Source organism: Martes martes (assembly GCF_963455335.1).
Source record: "Martes martes genome assembly, chromosome: 1".
Lineage (NCBI taxonomy): Eukaryota > Metazoa > Chordata > Mammalia > Carnivora > Mustelidae > Martes > Martes martes.
In genome coordinates this window covers 2,245,998-2,262,579 of record NC_137888.1, presented here as the reverse complement: position 1 = coordinate 2,262,579, position 16,582 = coordinate 2,245,998, and the positions used below count along the sequence as shown (strand labels likewise).

Sequence of the window (16,582 nt, the reverse complement as noted above, 5' to 3'; positions counted from 1 at the left end):
TGTCCCCCCTCCCCCGGCCAGGACCCCCTTGTCCCGCGCACCCCCCACGAGTCCCCCGTCCCCCACGTGTCCCCCCGAGTCCCCCCCGCGTGTCCCCCCGGGCCCCCCGCGCCCCCCCGCGCGCCCCCCCGCGTGTCCCCGCGTGTCCCCCCCGCGTGTCCCCCCCTCCCCGCGCGCCGGCGGAACTGTGGGATCGCCGCGCACAGGAAGTGGCGGGGCGGCGCGGCCGAGGGCGGAGGGCGGCGGGCCGGGCGGGGCGGGATGGGGGCCGGGGGCGGCGGGCGCCGCACTCGCTGAGGCCCGACGCAGGGCCGGGCGCGCCCAGGGCCGGAGCGCAGCGGCCGGAGTGGCCGCGGAGGCGACGCCGAGGCCGCGCGCGCGACGAGCAGGTGGCGGCGGCTGCAGGTGAGCGGCGCGGCCCCCGCCGAGGTCGGGGCCCCCCTCCTGCCGCCCGAGGTCGCTTCCCCCTCCCCCGCCCCCCGCCGCCCGAGGTCGCTCCTCCGCCCGAGGTCGGCCCCCACCCAGGCGGGCCCGGGCCCCGCTGCTCCCCCGCGCCGCAGTGGGCCGGCTGCGCTCCGCCCGGCGCGGGGCCTGCGGGAGGACCGGGGTGGGGGGCGCCGGGGGTGGTCCGCGGGCCCGGGTCCTCCCGCACCCCCAGCCTCCCCGGTGCCCGGTCCGGGCCGAGGCCCAGGACACCTCCCCGTCCGCGCCGCTCAGGCCGCTGCAGCCTCCAGGGGAGGGGGCCCGGGGTGCGGGGAGGAGGGGGAGCCGCCGGGGGAGGGGGCGCCCCTGGACGGGCCGGGCCGGGGCTGAGGGAGGGCACGACCCTCCCGCCGCGGACTCTGCTGGGGGGGCCCTCTGCCTCCCCCCCCCCCCGCGGACGCGACGGGCCCCCTGCCTGGCCTGGGGGCGCTGGGGACCCCGCGCTTCCCCCCTAACCGCTCAGGCCGCGGCCCAGGCTTAGTTTCACTTTTTGCCGGTCCGAGGGAGCGGGGGGCTGCCGGTGGGGCGCGCGGGGGGCGGCGGGCGCCGAGTTTTCGGATTTGACTTTGGCGTTTGGACCAAGGCCGACTGTGAATTTCCACCGCTCGAGGAGGGATGGGGTCAGTCGGTGACCGCAGCGCTCTCCGCGGCGGGGCCCCCTCGCCCCCGCGGCCCACCGCAGGACCCCGGAAAGGAGGGTTATTATTAGCAGTCGAAGCTACCTTGAAAAATTGGGCAGGTTTTTTTTTTTTTTTTTTAACTTTGAGAGAAGTTCAGTGCGGTAGGGAAAACGCTGTCATAAACGGCTTCCGGGGCCTTTTTTTTTTTTTTTAAGCACAATATTAACAGTCTTGTCTAAGGGAACACTTGAGCAGGTAGGTTCCTTTTTGTAGGAAATATGATCTTGATAGAAGGAGAAATGAGGACCGCTGGCCTTCGGAGAGTCTGGGATGGGAAGCAGCCACCCGCCCAAGAAGTGACAGTCATCCCAGGGAGCCCAAGGCCACCACTGCTGTCCCAGGGAGCCCAAGTCCACCACTGCTGTGCTGGTGCTGGGGGCCCCGGTGTGGGGGCCACACCCAAAGGCCCCTCCCCCCCATGCTCCCGGTTGCCCCCCTGCAGCCCCAGACTCCTTTAGGGGTTACTGGTCCCCGTTTCCCTGTTGCAAAGCTTCGTAGGGGTCTCAGTGAGGTTTTGAACATTCTCTAATTTGATCACTTCCTGTTGCCCCTCCCCCCACTCGAGCATCATGACAACGTGCCCCTCTCAGGGTTTTACAGTCAGACTGTTAGGGCTCACTTCTGTATCCATTTCTGTCACCCGGAGGGATCTCCATGATTACATTGTTTGAAAGAGAGGCTACATGGGGTTGACAGGATGGGAAGGGCCTCTTCTTGGCCCTGGAAGGTAGCCGCCTTGGTGTCTCAAACAGCCACCTTGGTGCCATGTGCATGCATAGTGGCCATGTTTGGCCAGAGTTTGCTGTTCGTGCCACCCGGAGCGGGGGGCCCAGCCGGGAAATCTCTACCGAGAGGTTTGTGTCTTCGCAATAAACTGAGGCATGTGCGAGAGCAGGGGGAGAGACAGGGTTGTAGGATGGTCAGGGAAGGCACAGGAAGGATCCTTCAGCCGGTGCCCTCGGCCCTGGGCTGGCCCATGGGGTGGGCTCAGCGCCTGCACGAGTGCCCCTCCCCGCCCGAACCCAGGTCTGCGGGGCCAGCGCCCAGGAACAGCCAAAGCAGGTGTTGTATTTTGAAAGGTAGGAAATGTGTGTCCACCAAGGTGATCTGGTATCTCCGTTTTGACTCCTGCTTCCCATGGTAACTGAGTTCGCCCTGATACGTAGCCGTGGCCCGTGTTCTCTCTGATCACGCTGCCAACTTGGGAAAGAGCGTCTGGGAGAACGGAGGTCTGGCTGCCTGCTGTAGGTTAGTCACAGAGTGGTGGGGCCAGATTCCAGCTGAGAAGCCGAGGCTCCCGTCTTCTGAGACCTCGCCATCTCCTCAAAGTCCGTACGTTTTCATCTGGGGTCTGATCAGAGGGAGGAGGGAAATACCGAAATCCTTGTGAACAGGGAAAATAAAAAACAGAAGTTGTGTTGAGAAGAGCCAGATTTATTGCTTTTGTTTTGTTTTGTTTTTCTTTTTTGTGTGTGTGTGGTGGGGGGGAGGGGTCCGGTTAACTTGTCCTGTCACATTTTACCCCTGAATTGCACACCTTCTGTTGACTTCCAGCCTGACTTTACTCGGGAGACAGGCGAGGGCGTGCTTAAGGGGTAGACCAGGAGCCCCTCACCCGGTAGCGGCGGCCCCCTGTCACCGTCAAAATCTGGCAAAAGCAGTAGCGTCCACGTCCAGTCCTCTCCTCCCTCCCCGGCCTTGTCAGAACTCAGAGCGTTTAGTGGTAGAAGTTGTGGCTGATTGATATTTATAGAGCAAAGGACCCGAGTGGTTACATTTGTCTGTTTCCTTTTAAATGGTTTGTAGAAGGTAAGAACTTCAGTCGCTCAGTCTTACTGAGAAATGGCTGTTACAGTGAGGTTGGGCTGAACGTTGTAAAGCAATTGCTCCGAAGTTTCATGGGTTTTACTTTTGGTTAACCCAAGAATGTCTGAGGCTGTAAGTGAGTTGTTTCGAGTTGTAAAGCAAAATGTCCGTGACTTAATCTGCCCTTCCTACAACTGCTTCGGAATGATCTTAACATTAATCGCCAGTTACTGCAAACACGTGAGTGGTTCATCCTTGGCAAGCCTTCCTTTCGGTTATCAGGATTTGCCGTGTTTGGATTATCTTTGTGGAGCAAAGTCTGAGAGGTGGTCATCTTGGGAGGGCATCTGTGTGACCGTTTGGGAGGTGGCGGGAGGGGTAGGGGGAGGCCAGCCCCTGTTCCCCCTGCAGGGTAAAGTCTCACTGGCTGTGGACGCTGTGGTCTGATCGCTGTCCCTTCCCGAGCGTAGCTGGAGGGGTCGCAGGTAGGGTACATCCTGGATGCTGGTGTGGGCAGATGGTTGTGTGACAGGCGGCATTCTTCCATAGGACTCAGGACCGAGGCTGGGCGCGTGGTGGGAGCAGCGTGCCAGTGGCCAAGAGGCCTGTCCCCAGGCGACTCGGGGAGGCCATGCATTATTAATGTGGACCTTCTCGATTCCTTTCTGAAAGTGGGTGGGGGGTGAAATCGGTAATAGCGAACCATGGTAATGAATCCTGCCGCGACCAGTAGTCAAAAGCCGCATGCTGCAAGGAAGTACCTTCAGCCAGACGTGGTGCTCGGCGGCAACTTGGGTGCCCGGATGGTGGGCACCTGCTGGGTTTGCGCAGCTCTGGAGCCTTCTCCTTCCTCACGTTGTTGGCCAACCCGAAGCCTTTATAATCGTACGCGGTCTTTAAGAGTGTCCCCTGCCTCCTCACTGAGGCTTTGCGGATGGGCCTGTGACAGCAGCTACAACGATGGCCACTCTGTGAGGGGTTTCATGAGCACATTAGGTGTTTGCTTCTGGGAAAAGCCCTGTGAGGACAGCGGCCTTGCCCCGTTACACGGATGGAGAAACTGAGCGAGGGGAGGGCTTGCTGAGGCCGCCCGGCGAGCGGGTGACCAATGTAGACTTCAAAGGGCTTCTGGAACCCAGAGCACCTCGATGCTCAGAAAACTCAGTGTGTGAAAAATCTACATTTCTGAAACTAAGTGGTTGGCGTCACGTAAGTAGTCATTTAAAACCTTTCTTACTTTTGGGAGGCTGCCCTCGGTGGACCGGGGACCAGAAATCCCCATCTGAGAGGGTGGAAACAGACACATGCTAGATATGATGTCACACTGGGGAAAGTCAGGTCACGCAAATCCGTGCGAGCTCTGCTGCCTTGTGCGCTTGGTGGGAGCGAGACGAAGGGCTTGTGCTGGGTCGCGCGTGGGGAGGGCACCAGTGTTGGTCCGGCGTCCCATGGACTGGTTTCGACTGGAGACCACTGTCCGTCGAAAGCTGTTGAATGAACGTGCCTTTTCCTAGGAAGAGACGTAACCCCCATGTTCTGTGAGGTCTGTCAGCTGGTCTACCTGGTGAAGCCATTTTTGCCGAAACGAGCCAGAAGGCAAGTCTTACATGGGGAGTGCATCGGTTTGGGGGATGTAGAAAGCAAGTGCCAAAAAGAGAGGTGCAGAAGGTTGGCTGGGAGAGAGGCTGTGGGGACTGAGGGGCACGGGGAGGGACACTGAGGGGCACTGGGGCCACCATGCTGGTCTGATGCGGTGAGAGGAGACCGGATGGCAGAGGCCTGGCGAGGGAGAACCTCTCCTGCCGCTCTGAGAAAGTCGCGCTGGGGTCCTCCAGCTGGGACTGCCCCAACCCGGGAGCCCGGGGCCCCTCAGGCCCAGCCCCCCATGGAGGGCCCATTGGTGCCGTCTGGCAGGTTCTCTCTTGAGGGGGTCCGAGGGTCCAGGCCCCATGACTGCCTCCCAGGCAGCGTTCAGTGACTTCCACAAAAGTGGAAGGACGTGGTGAAACAGTCCTCAGTGTCGATAATGCACGGCCAGGTCGTGTTTGTTTTTGTTTTAGAAAAAGCCGCGTGGCTACCACGGGTCTCCTCTGCCGGGCCCGGCGGTGAGCTGTGACCCGGCAACGCAGGGTCCGGGGCTGGGAAAGCACCAGGCGCTTCCAGATGGTTGCGGAGGTCCAAGCACACACGCGTCGGCACACGTTAGTCACTGTTTTCAGGCGTGAGTCAAGGGGCGGGCTGTCACAACCCAGGTTCTGGCGACCGTGTTCGAAAACGCAGTGACCGCCGCAGGTCACCCTGGCCTGGGCGAGTGTGGCGTTTTCCCGGGGCTCCAACCACCGTGTGCCCCTCACTGCTTTTCCTTATAGCGTAGGGAGTTCTCGGGTACGAACGTTTCTTTTTCGGTAAATAAAACCGCATAACGTTGTGAATACAGAGTCTGACAGGCCAAGCAGCAAGGAGAGCCCGGGGCAGGGCAGGTGTGAGACAGAGGGGGACGGCTACGGGCCCAAGAGTGACGGCCGAGGCCTCTTCTCTTGGGTGTGCTCGCTGGACCCCCAGCCCTGACCCCCAGCGCTGACCTCTCACCCCAGCGCTGACCCCCAGCACTGAGCACTCGCCCCTGGCCATTGACCCCAGGCAGCGGGACCCCCAGCCGGCGCGGCCGGGCGGACGCAGGACTAGCAGAAGCAGGTTTGTGTTTCGCTGGGACAAGGCGGGAATCTGGGGTTTTATATGCAGTTATTTATTTCTAACAAAGTGCACACCAAATAAAAAATGTTGCTGCCCGAATTCAGCCCACAGGCCGCAATTCTTACAACATCTGGTCTAAGACATTGGTTTAATTTTTGACATAAAGTAACTGAGCTCAGGAAACGAGGACAAAATGCACGAGAAGCAAAAACGCCGGGTGACGGAAATCCGAGGCTCCCCGTGCAGATGAAAACCCCAAGTATTGTCCGTCCGTCGCAGGCGCGGCTGCTGGAAACAGGGTGAGGGTTCTCTGACGGCGCAGGGAGGGGGAGAGAAGACGGCACCGAGGGTCCGTGTCTGGGGGGGAACGGGAACTTCGGGCGTCTGCACGTGCGTGCGGGGGGCCCTCCTCCAGTCTGTGCGGAGACGGTCTGCGGAAGATGTTTACAGAGTGTGCCCCGAGGCCAGATGGCTCTCTTGACCCTGACCCGGGTCCGCGCCGCCCGTCTAGCTGCAGGTGCAGCTACCAGGGGGCGAGGCTCTGGCACCGGAGCCCTCCCCGCGGCCCTGGCTGTTTCCCCCACGCGTGTCCCACGCTGCACAACCACCAGCTGCTGGACGGGGGACCTTCCCGCTCTCGAGCCCTCGATGCTGTTGGGAGCTCTCGCAGACGGAGCGGATGCACCATGTCCCGTCTGGTCGTGACCTTGTTTGCGTTTCCCGCTTGATGCCGCTGAGCGCCTCCCCGCACAGACGCCGCGTTCCGCTCCGAGGTCCCTCCCTGCAGACCTCACCTGTGCCTTGCCTGGGGTCCTGCACACCCGTTTTCTCGTGTGCTCACGTGCGCGCCTGCGGCCTTCTCCCTTACAGATGACGAGGAAGGCCAGGCCGGCTCTCCTGGGGCTTCACCCACCGTCCCCTTTGTGGGGGGGGCGGCGGCCTTTCCCACGGTGCTGAGCAGTCGTTCCCCACCCTGGGGCACTCGTGCGAGCTCCCGCACTCTCTTGCGGAAGCCTGAGGTGTGCCCTCCACCCGCAGGCCCTGCCTCCCCCGGAGCTGACCCTGGGGGTGAGAAGCGGGGAGCCCAGTGCTCTTCTGCCCCCCCCGGGAGCCCCGCTTGTCCACACTGTCCTCAGCGCGGCCCTCTTTCCCGGCCCACCTGGTGGCACCGCAGCCGCGTGTCCGGGCGCCTTCTGTCGGGTTCTCCGTCCCTCTGGTCGCCGCGTCTGCTCGGCCTCCCCGCGGGGTCTCGGGAGCACCTGGCCATCCCTGCCGGTCGCTGCTCTGGGTCAGGGCTTAAAGCCGGCCTCTGAGGCCTGGTGGAAACCTGTCCGGATTTCGACGGAAAGGGCACGGACTGTGGTGATGAGCCGGGAGGACTTTTCCGCCGTCAGGGGCTGGTCCTCCCGCTGCGAGTGTGGCCCGTGTCTCGGTCGGTCACTGCGGGTCGCCCCTGGCTTCCCGGGAGGCTCCCCCATGTCCCTCAGCCTGCCTTAACGACTTCTGTCGCTTTTCCAAGTGACATTTTTAAGTTTTATTTTTTACTGAAAATTTATTTTTTAACTCCTTGTTGGCGTTGAGGAGAAATGTATTTGATTTTGGGTATCGCTTTGATTGCTGGTCACCTTACCAGTCTCCATTTCCTGTCATTTATTTGCAGACGTTTAGGATTTTCTTTTTTAAAAAAAATTAATTAATTAATTAATTAATTTGACAGAGATCACAAGTAGGCAGGGAAGCAGGCAGAGGGAGAAGGGGAAGCAGGCTCCCCGATGAGCAGAGAGCCCAACGCGGGGCTCGATCCCAGGTCCCTGAGATCATGACCTGAGCCGAAGGCAGAGGCTTAACCCACGGAGCCACCCAGGCGCCCCTTTTCTTCTCTTCTCTTTCTTTTTTTCTTTTTTAAGATTTACTTATTTGAGAGAGAGAGAGAGAGAGTGTGTGTGTGTGTGTGTGTGTGTGTGTGAGAGCAGGGGGAGGGGCAGAGGGAGGGAGAGAACCCCAAGCCGACCCCTCACTGAGCATGAAGCCTTATGTGGGGCTCAATCCCAGGACCCTGAGATCATGACCCGAATGGAAATCAAGCGTCAGACGCTGAACTGACTGAGCCCCCGGCACGCCCCACCCCGTCTTAGTTCTGAACCCTCCCGTTGCCGTCCCTGGGATCAGAGGTGGGAAGACAAAGAAAAATAACGAGCGAGAGAGAGTGACGACTCACCTGCGCGTCGGGGAGGAGTGGAAACGAGACTCAGGGAGGTGCCGGCCCACCGGCCAGGTGCTGTGGCATGAGACAGCTGCAGAGACCCGGGGTTGGGGCTGTGTGTGGCGCTAATGGGGCGCCGTGCGTAGGGACACGTGGTGGGACCTGCCCGGAGGCGGTTCGCTCCTGGGGGTATCGGCTCGTGTACACCGGGACCCCCGGGCAGGAGGTGCCGGCAGCCTTCGTCCTAATGCACAAACCCTGGAAATGCTCTAAGTGCCTGTCTGCAAAGAACACGTGGAGGAAACTTCTGGAACATTCACACGGTGGGGAGGAGGACGGAGCAGTTGCGTGGGAGGGCACATGCGTGTGGCTGTCCCAGGTGTGCCGAGCAAAGCGTGCCCACGGCCTGGTTCCGTTCGCACGGAGGTCCCGCTGCTGGGTCAGGGAGGTGCACCGGCTCCTCGGGGAAGTGTTCTTCCTCGAGCCACGTGTTGGTTACGTGGGCGTGTGTGGTGCGTAGAAGTGTGAGCAGCACACTTGTGTGCACTTTTCTGCGTGGGTGTTATACTGACATCGAAAGTCTTGAAAGAGTAAACGAGAAAAGTGTAGAGACAGACGGCAGGTCAGGGAATCCAACAGACGATTGTCGGTGAACCGAGTGGCCCGAGCAGGAAACCCCCGTGGTGCGGCCACCAGCAATGTTCCGGAAGCTTCTGTCGCTGGAGAGGCCTGTGGGGTGCTGGGCTCGGACACCACCTGCAGCCTGACTTGGGGGCGACGGAGACCCAGCTCATGGGTACTCCTGGGGCACCTGCCGTGCGCGGTGCAGGGGCCGCACCTGTTCGGGGGAGGGAAGCAGGCAGCCCGCGGTAGGCCGGGGTGGGGGTCTCAAGAGAGAAAACGGGGCCCGAGGACATGTCTCCACACACGATGCTTCCAGGGTCCACTGGCAAAGCACCAGCCAACCGCGAGGGGACGGTCAGCCCGTGCGTGTGCCCGCGGTGGTGGCAAGAGGGTGGCACGCGGCTGTGACAGTGAAGAGAACCATCCAGCCGGTGGGGCCAACCTGTCAGTGAGCGGTCCCGCCCAGTGGACAGTGCCCCGTGGCAGGCAGCGTGCTTCGAGGCCCGGGGACTCCGAGGTGCCCTTGACCCCAGCCAGGAGTGACACGGGCCACAGGTCCTCACCACCTCGGAGGCTCGGGGGCAGTGAAGGGGCTCCTCACAGTCACAAGCGACCAGGGTGTCAGCCATGCTCCTGGGACACACGGCCCAGGTACCCTTAGCCAGTGTGAGGTGACCTGGCTGGGGTTAGGCACGGGCACAGCCCAGGGGCCTTCCTGTCCCCAGGGGCAGCTCCCGGGTTTAGTGCATGGGGTGGGTGCCAGGGGGTGAGAACACCGGTCCAAGCTCTCGTTTTGACCGGGAGGGGAGTCAAGGGGTCAGTGGTTCCTTTGCACGGGGCATGGGGCGGGGGGTCCGTGTGACAGGGTCACTGAGAGTAATAGACTTCCCTGGACGATGTCACCTGTTCCAAATGCATGTGAAGTTACAGAAACAGAGGATGCTTATTTTTCTGTAGATTCCCCCTTTCAGGTTAAGAAAGTTGTCTCGTTTCTTTTTGTTGGTTTGTTTTATTTGTTTATTTGGCAGACAGAAATCACAAGCAGGCAGAGCGGCAGGCAGAGAGAGGGGGAAGCAGGCTCCCCGTTGAGCAGAGAGCCCGATGCGGGGCTCGATCCCAGGACCCCGAGATCATGACCTGAGCTGAAGGCAGAGGCTTTAACCCACGGAGCCACCCAGGCGCCCCAGTTGTCTTGTTTCTAAGAATATTTTGCTGAAAATGTTTTACGAAGCCTTTTTCCCCACATGTATTGAGTGGATCACGCATGGTTTTTCCATTTGTCTGTTAATTCCGTGAGGTATGTGGGTCCTTCCCTGCCTCCCTGGAGAATCCCAGCGTGGCCGGGCTCTATTATTTCTTGCTACGTTACTGCGTTGAGTTGTTTTGTGCTAATTTGTGGGGGATTGTCTGCTCCTGTGTCCAAAGTGGCTTTGGCTCATAATTGTCCTTTATCACACCCTGTCCCCGCGAGCTCTGGCGTCTGGACAATGCCCCTCTCCTGACTTGAGTCGGGTGCTGTGGCCTCTCTCCGTGCTGCGTGGCGGAGCTGCTGTGAGACCGAGATCGTGTGTGTTTTATGTCGCTTCTGGTCCCAGCAGGGCGTCTGTGTGGACCCGTGATGACGTCCTGGTTCTGTGTCTTCACGAGCCCCGGATCCGTCAGTTTCCGATTCCGTCTGAACGTGGTTTGTTTCATTCATGTTCTCTGCTTCTTGGTGCAAAGGTTCTGGTATTTTCTCGGTTTTCAGATCTCTATGGGACGCGAAGTTCCCTTTCATTTTTAGAGCTGTTTTCTTGACTCCTCGTAGCACAGGTTTCTCTCTGGTCCTGTCCTGCGGTTGGTGAGGAGCCCGGCTCCGGCGGCTCCGCTCCGCGGGTGCTGTGCCTTCCCGGCCTTCATGTCTCGCCACGCTCCTTGGGAATCTCCCAGCGTCTCTTTCCGGGTTACTGAGTTGTCTCGTTATTACTTTTTACGATTCTTTATTACTTTCTCCGAGCATAGCTTCTTGATTTCTGTCCTCAGACTTCAGGCTCCCCCCGTCCCCGCTCTGCTGCGCCGTGTGCCCTGTGTTTGGGCTGCGGTCCTCTCCCTGCGCAGTCTGAGCACTTTTCAGGGTCCTGGTTCTCCTGTGACCCGGGAGTGACACCCACAAGTGAAGCAGAAGGGCTTTCGCTTCTGAGCGCGGCGATTTCAGGTCACCTTTGTGTTACTGACCTTGGCTCTGGCTACTGTGGGCAGAGGCCACGGTGTGTGGCGCTGAGTGTCCGGCCGTTTCTGACACTTGGATGGTGTCACGTTGCTGTACCCTGGCTGACGCGGTGGCCGCCCCAGGGAGCCGGCCGTCCCGCCAGCTGGCCTCCCGTGCCCGTGTCCGGTTCTCCCCGGCCGCTCTGTGCTCCCTCCCTCTGGCCTCCTTCCCTCCAGCCCGCGGGGCCTTTCTTCTCACTCGTCCTGCTTCCTGGAGATAAAGGGCTGTGTCCTTCCAGAATTCGGGAGAAATTCCGGCTGTCGGTTTGCCGAGCGCTGCCCGACGACCCCCCCAGCCTCCAGCCCCTTCGTCCTTGCTCGTGCCGCTTCTCTCTCTGTCGTTTTGTGCCGCCTCCTGGGCGGTTCCTTCAGGCCCCAGCTCTGCCGTTGTCCCCGCCTTGTCTGCTGTGGCACCAGCTCCTGGAACTTTTCATTCTCTTCGGGGTGTCTGGGTGGTTTGGTGGGTCAAGCACCCGACTCTTGGTTTTGGCTCAGGTCGTGATCTCGGGGTCGTGAGATCGAGCCCCATGTCCTGCTCTGCGCTGGGTGCGGAGTCCGCTGGGGATCATCTTTCTCCCTCCGCCCTCCCCTGCCTCCCCCCACCAGTGTGACGTGCGCGCACACTCTCTCTTGCTCCGATAAGTAAATCTTTAAAAAAGAACATTCTCTTTAGTTCCTTCCAAATCTGCCGCTTTCTCGCTGAGTGTCTGTTCCTTGCGTGGATTTCATTGTCCTCTGTTAGTTCCAAACACTTTGCACACGGCCACTAATAACACAAACCAACAGTAGTGACGATACGATCGTGACCGTCGCAAACCGAAGTCTGCGTTTCCGGAGGGTTGAATCCCACCGCTTTTTTGCCGTCTCGCGTGCAAATTTGGATAGTTCCGGGGGGCTGTTTCCCTGGGTTCCTGCAGGTCTCCCTGGAGAGGCTCGGCTGCTGCCCGGAGCCCCAGTGTGGGACTGATCTGGGGGCGCTGTGTGAGGTCAATCTTTCTTTTTCTTTCTTTCTTTCTTTCTTTCTTTCTTTCTTTCTTTCTTTCTCTTAAAAGACTTATTTATTTATTCGAGAGAGAGGGAGAGGGAGTGTGCCGCCGGGGGAGCAGCAGGCAGAAAGAGAATCGGAACTAGAGCTGGGGGGTCAGGCAGGCTCCCTGCAGAGCCCGACAGTGGGTTCAAGCTCGGGAACCCTGAGATCCTGACCTGAGCCGAAACCGGGAGTCAGGCGCCCCTGGGTTAATTTTCTGGACTCAAACAGGGACTTCTAAAGGTGTCACTGACGGAGGAGAAGGTCCGCCAACCGCGGGACGGGAGAGAACGTCACAGACTTAGGTGCGCCTGACGACTGAGATCACCCGGGAAGACCCCTGTGCTCTCCGGGGGTCGAAGCCGAGACCCTCCCTCCCCAGCTCACCCTTGTCAAGCGCTGTGACACGTTTCAGACGCAGCTGCAGAGTGTGACAGAGTTTGTCCTCGGTGACCTCGGCTTTCTGTTGGCGCTTGTGCCGTCCACGCGGCTGAGGTGATCTCCGCTGTCCAAGAGCCAGCAGAGTCCCCGGTGGATGGCTACGATCGCAGGGGAGCCTGTTGGCCCGTTGAGGGCTGCCATCCGCACGCGGGACGTGGTGCCCACGGGGACAGCTGGCGTTTTAAGACAGACGACGCCGACGTCCACAAGTGGGATGGATCGCTCGTGTGGGTTTGGGGACTGGAATCAAAACGAGAGGAAAACCCCTTTGGCACCTAGAACGGGGTTATTTCCAGGCTCGTCTGACGCTGTCTTCGTGCTGTGTGGGGACCGCCCCCCCGGCTCTGGTTCTCAGCCACGCACTTTCCACATCGCCTCTCAGGTGTGTGCCGGGGACTTAGCGGGCCCTTCCCTGTCCGTTCCACCGGCACCCACGGCCCTCCCTCCATCCCCCCAGGCCCTGCCGAGGACCCCCTTTCCGCTGTGTCTCTTGCCCTCCCCCAGCCACTCATTGGGGAACCCCTGCTGCCAACCCCCTCCAGGCAGGCCCCTCGGGTCGCTGCCGCGGACTCACTCCCGTAGTCCGAAGGCCGTCCCTGCTGCGCTCTGCTCCAGTCCTCGCGGTGGCTCCCCGACCCCGCGTCTGAGTTAGGACGCACACACATGTGCTTCTAACACACGGTCACACCCTGCACACGGTCTCTGTGGCCCCGTCTTTAACTCACCCTGGGCCGCTGACCTGAGCCGTTTGCCCTTGTCGCCGGTGAAGACGGAGAGGGCTGGCCTTGACTCCACGGGCTGTGCCGGGGGCACCCACTGCCGAAGCGCTTCGGGAAGAGGCGTGCCTGCGTCCTGCCGCACGTGTGTCGGAGAAGCAGCGTCACCCGATGCGTCGTGCCGTGGTTGTGGCCGGGCTGCCCCAGGACTGGAGCACGTGGAAGGCGACTCAGGCTGGTGGGTGCCTCGTCGGGAAGGGGGAGCAAGGGGAGAAGCCACGTCTGCGCTCCGCACGGCCGCGTTCCAGCTGGGCCGGGCCACCAGCACCCCAGCGCGTCCGTCCTCTGGCGCCGGCTTCTCCCTGCTTTGCCCCCGGTGGAGCGGGGGACGAGGGTGGCTTTTGTCCGCGGCTGGGGGAGTGTGGTAGCATCACCGCGGAGCGTCTCGCCCGGGCCTGGCAGGTCTGGAGCACGGCAGAGCTGTTCCGCCAGCCCGCACCAAGACGGGGTGTCTGCATGTCACCCCAGAGCAGGGCGACGTGGCCGTGCCAACTTTTGGTTTTCCCTGCTGCTGAATCATTTCATGGCTCAGCACACCCCAGAGCAGCGTCTCTTCTCTCGGAAAGCCGGTGGCCGGACCGTAGCCTGGCCTGCTCGCGGACGAGCTCCCGTGGGGCAGCTGCACGGCTGCCGGGAGCGGACAGGTAGGGCACCTGTCCCTCTGTGCTCGTGCGGTTCTGCTGCTGCCTCTCGGGTGCAGGTGGGAGCTGCGGGGCCGTGTGGACCCCAAGCCTCTGGGGCTGCAGCCTGCTCGCCGTGTGCATGGTTCCCTTTCGTCACAAGTTTGCTTATTGTGGGTGTGTGGGGGTCACACCTACGCCTGTGGCCTTTTGAAGATGAACTTCGAAATGTGCAGTCAAGCAGAGGGCAGGACAGTTTATGGAACACGGGGGCTTTAATTCCCGCTCCTACCTGCACCGGGGAAGGGGGCAGCGGGCCCGTGGGAGCGAGAGGCACCAGGCCTCCCTCACGTCCAGACACGGGGGAGCAGGCGGCGGCCACCCACACGTGTTGGGTGTGACCCGCGTGACACTTAGCAGGGTGTTGTCTGTGCGCGGCTGGAAAGGTTGCTTCCGGGGCTGGTGGGGTGGTGGTGGGCGCGCAGGGAGAGAGAACGGAAACGAGAGAGAGAGGCTGCTTGTAAGTGCGATGGTTTGTCCCGTAGGTCTGCTCGTCTGTTGAGGGCTGTGTAACCGAGTGGCTCAGTTGACAGCAGTATTCGGTCACAGTTCTGGAGGCTGAAAGTCCAAAACCAAGACGTTTGTGGGGTCGGTTTCCTCTGGGGGCCGGGAGGGAGGTTGTGTCCAGGCGTCTGTCCTTGCGTCGCTGGCGACTGTCTTCCCCATCTGTCCCCGTGGTGCCCTTCCCACGAGTGTGTCTCTGTGTCCTGAGATCAGGGCCCACCCTGGTGACCTCATCTTCACACGCGACGTCTGCTCTGACCCTGTTTCCGGATGTGGGTCCTTCTGAGGCCCTGGGGGGTGGCCTTCCGCGTGTGAATCCGGGGAGGACACGATTCCACCCATAAGCGTGAGCTATCTTTATTTGCCAGGAGCTCTTGTAAAGCCCCGATTACTGCCGGGATTTGGGGGGATTAGGAGGGAGCCGTTCGGCCGTGTACAGCGAGGCGCATTCTGGGCGAGACCTGCCGTGCCGGGCGCACGCTGCTGGCGCGGGCTGTGCGTGGCCCCCAGCCCCTGAGCTCATGCGGGAGCGTAATCCTGGAAAGCGCGTGTCCCTCCTCCCTGAGTGGCGGCGTCCGTGCTGGTGGGGGCCGTGGACCCTCCGGGGTCAGATAGGCTACGGCCGAGCCTGGTGTGCACGGGGGATCCCGCCTCGGTTCACCTCCCTGCGTCCCACCTCCCACCGAAGTCACCGAATGCCGCATCCCTGGGGACACGCTCCCTGGGCAGCGGCGCCTCGCAAGGTCCAGGCGTGGCAGCGGAACGCCCGGCCTGAACGGGAAAGGTTTTAGGAAAAGGAGGAACTTGACAAGGGACCGATGACAATTACTCGTCCTTTATTCTTTGTTATTTATTACGCATTTATTTCCAGTAAGAGATTGGTTTTCTCTTCTCCCAAGTTTTATAGAAGGACAAGTAAATTGGGATTGTTTAATAATTTTATGTCATTCCATAACTTGTGATTATATTGTATTTCCAAGAATGCGTTGGCTTTTTTTTTTAAATTAGGAAATGATTAGGAAAAGAAAACACATAAAAATTGAACCCCCTGAGCCTATGAACCAGTGGAGGAAAGAACTCATCACAGATACAGTCGAAGCGAGAGAACTAGTGAAACTAAAAGCTTCTAAAAACCACGTACGTGGGCAAGGGAAGTGGGCTGCAGATAGTCCTAAGAGTGCGTCATATCTGACCTCGTGCTGCCTGAGGCCACGTCCCATGGGGGCCACATCCCGCGGGGGCCACGTCCCATGGGGGCCACGTCCCGCGGGGTCACGTCCCACGGGGCCACGTCCCACACTCTGATTTTGATGTGTCGTCACCATGAAAGGTGCATCCACTCCAAGACTTAGTACAAAAAAAGGATGTAGAATGTCTCCGTCATGTTCTTTTATATTCATCAGAGGTTGAAATGACACTATTTTGGACTATTTGGGTTAAATAAACTATGACTACATGATTTTTGCCTGTTTCTTGTGGCTTTTTTAATGGGGCCGCTGGAGAATAGGAAATTGAAGGGCCTTGCCTCTGCGACGCACGTCCTGTTCCCACTTGACGGCGCTGGTCCTGGTTCCCGGGGGCTTCACGGGGTGGGGGCGGGCGGCACGGGACCCCAGGCCGTCCCTCGTCTCGGAGACCTGCAGCCCCAGAGCGAGGGGGGCGAGCCTCATGTGTGTCTGCCCACCGGACCCCGTGCGTCCTCGTGCAACTGGGCCTGTTCCACGGTAAATGCTCACAGCGGGGTCTGGCCGATACCGACCACCCAGTGGGTTTGCTCTTCTTAGTAAAGTATCCTGTAGCGCCTCCTGTACGGTGTAGATGGGGACCGTGGAGCGAGTCCACACCCAGAATTTTAAAGGCTGTGTCTGTCTTCCACTGTGGAAATGCTGGGGCACGTCTACACTGGGAGACAGAGGGGGCCGTGCTTGCCTGTGGCAGGTGCACCTGAGAGAGGCCGGGGTGGGAGCCCCACGCCTCCCCGGGGTTGCGCTGGGTTGACAAGGCAGACCGCGTCTTCCCGGGCGCATCTCGTGGGCGGCTGCGCTCCTGGAACGTTCTGTGTGGGCACCTCCTTCGCGGAGGGCCAGCGGGTTTCTCCGGCCACAGGTGTGCGGTGGTCCAGGCCGCCTCCGCCCCGTGCTCCGGCTGGGACGCGGGAAGCCGCCCCCACCTCCTCCTGTCGCTTCCAGCCTAGGGGCCTTGCGGACGGCAGGCCGGCCGCCACGCTGCTTCCCAGGCCCGGGCCCCGGACACAGGCTCTCCCTTGTCGCTCGGACCGTGAGTGTCTGTGCCACGGGCGCACACGCTGAGTGGCCGTGGGGCCAGCCAGGGGCCGACGCTGGCCCCAGGGGCCACACCCACACGAAGGCCCCAGAGGCGTGAAGGGCCGGGCGGCCCCCCGCTGGGGTGGGGTCTGT

At 60.8% G+C, this 16,582-nt stretch overlaps 1 protein-coding gene across 1 annotated transcript in view; it reads left to right on the top strand.

The window, feature by feature from the left end:
- The first annotated feature begins 263 nt into the window (after positions 1 to 263).
- The window catches only part of AGPAT3 (1-acylglycerol-3-phosphate O-acyltransferase 3), a 79,938-nt gene continuing 63,619 nt past the window's right edge, over positions 264 to 16,582 (top strand). Inside the window, exon 1 of the mRNA XM_080797396.1 lies at positions 264 to 405. The gene's annotated coding sequence lies outside the window, so the exon portion shown is untranslated. The remainder of the gene's footprint in view (positions 406 to 16,582) is intronic.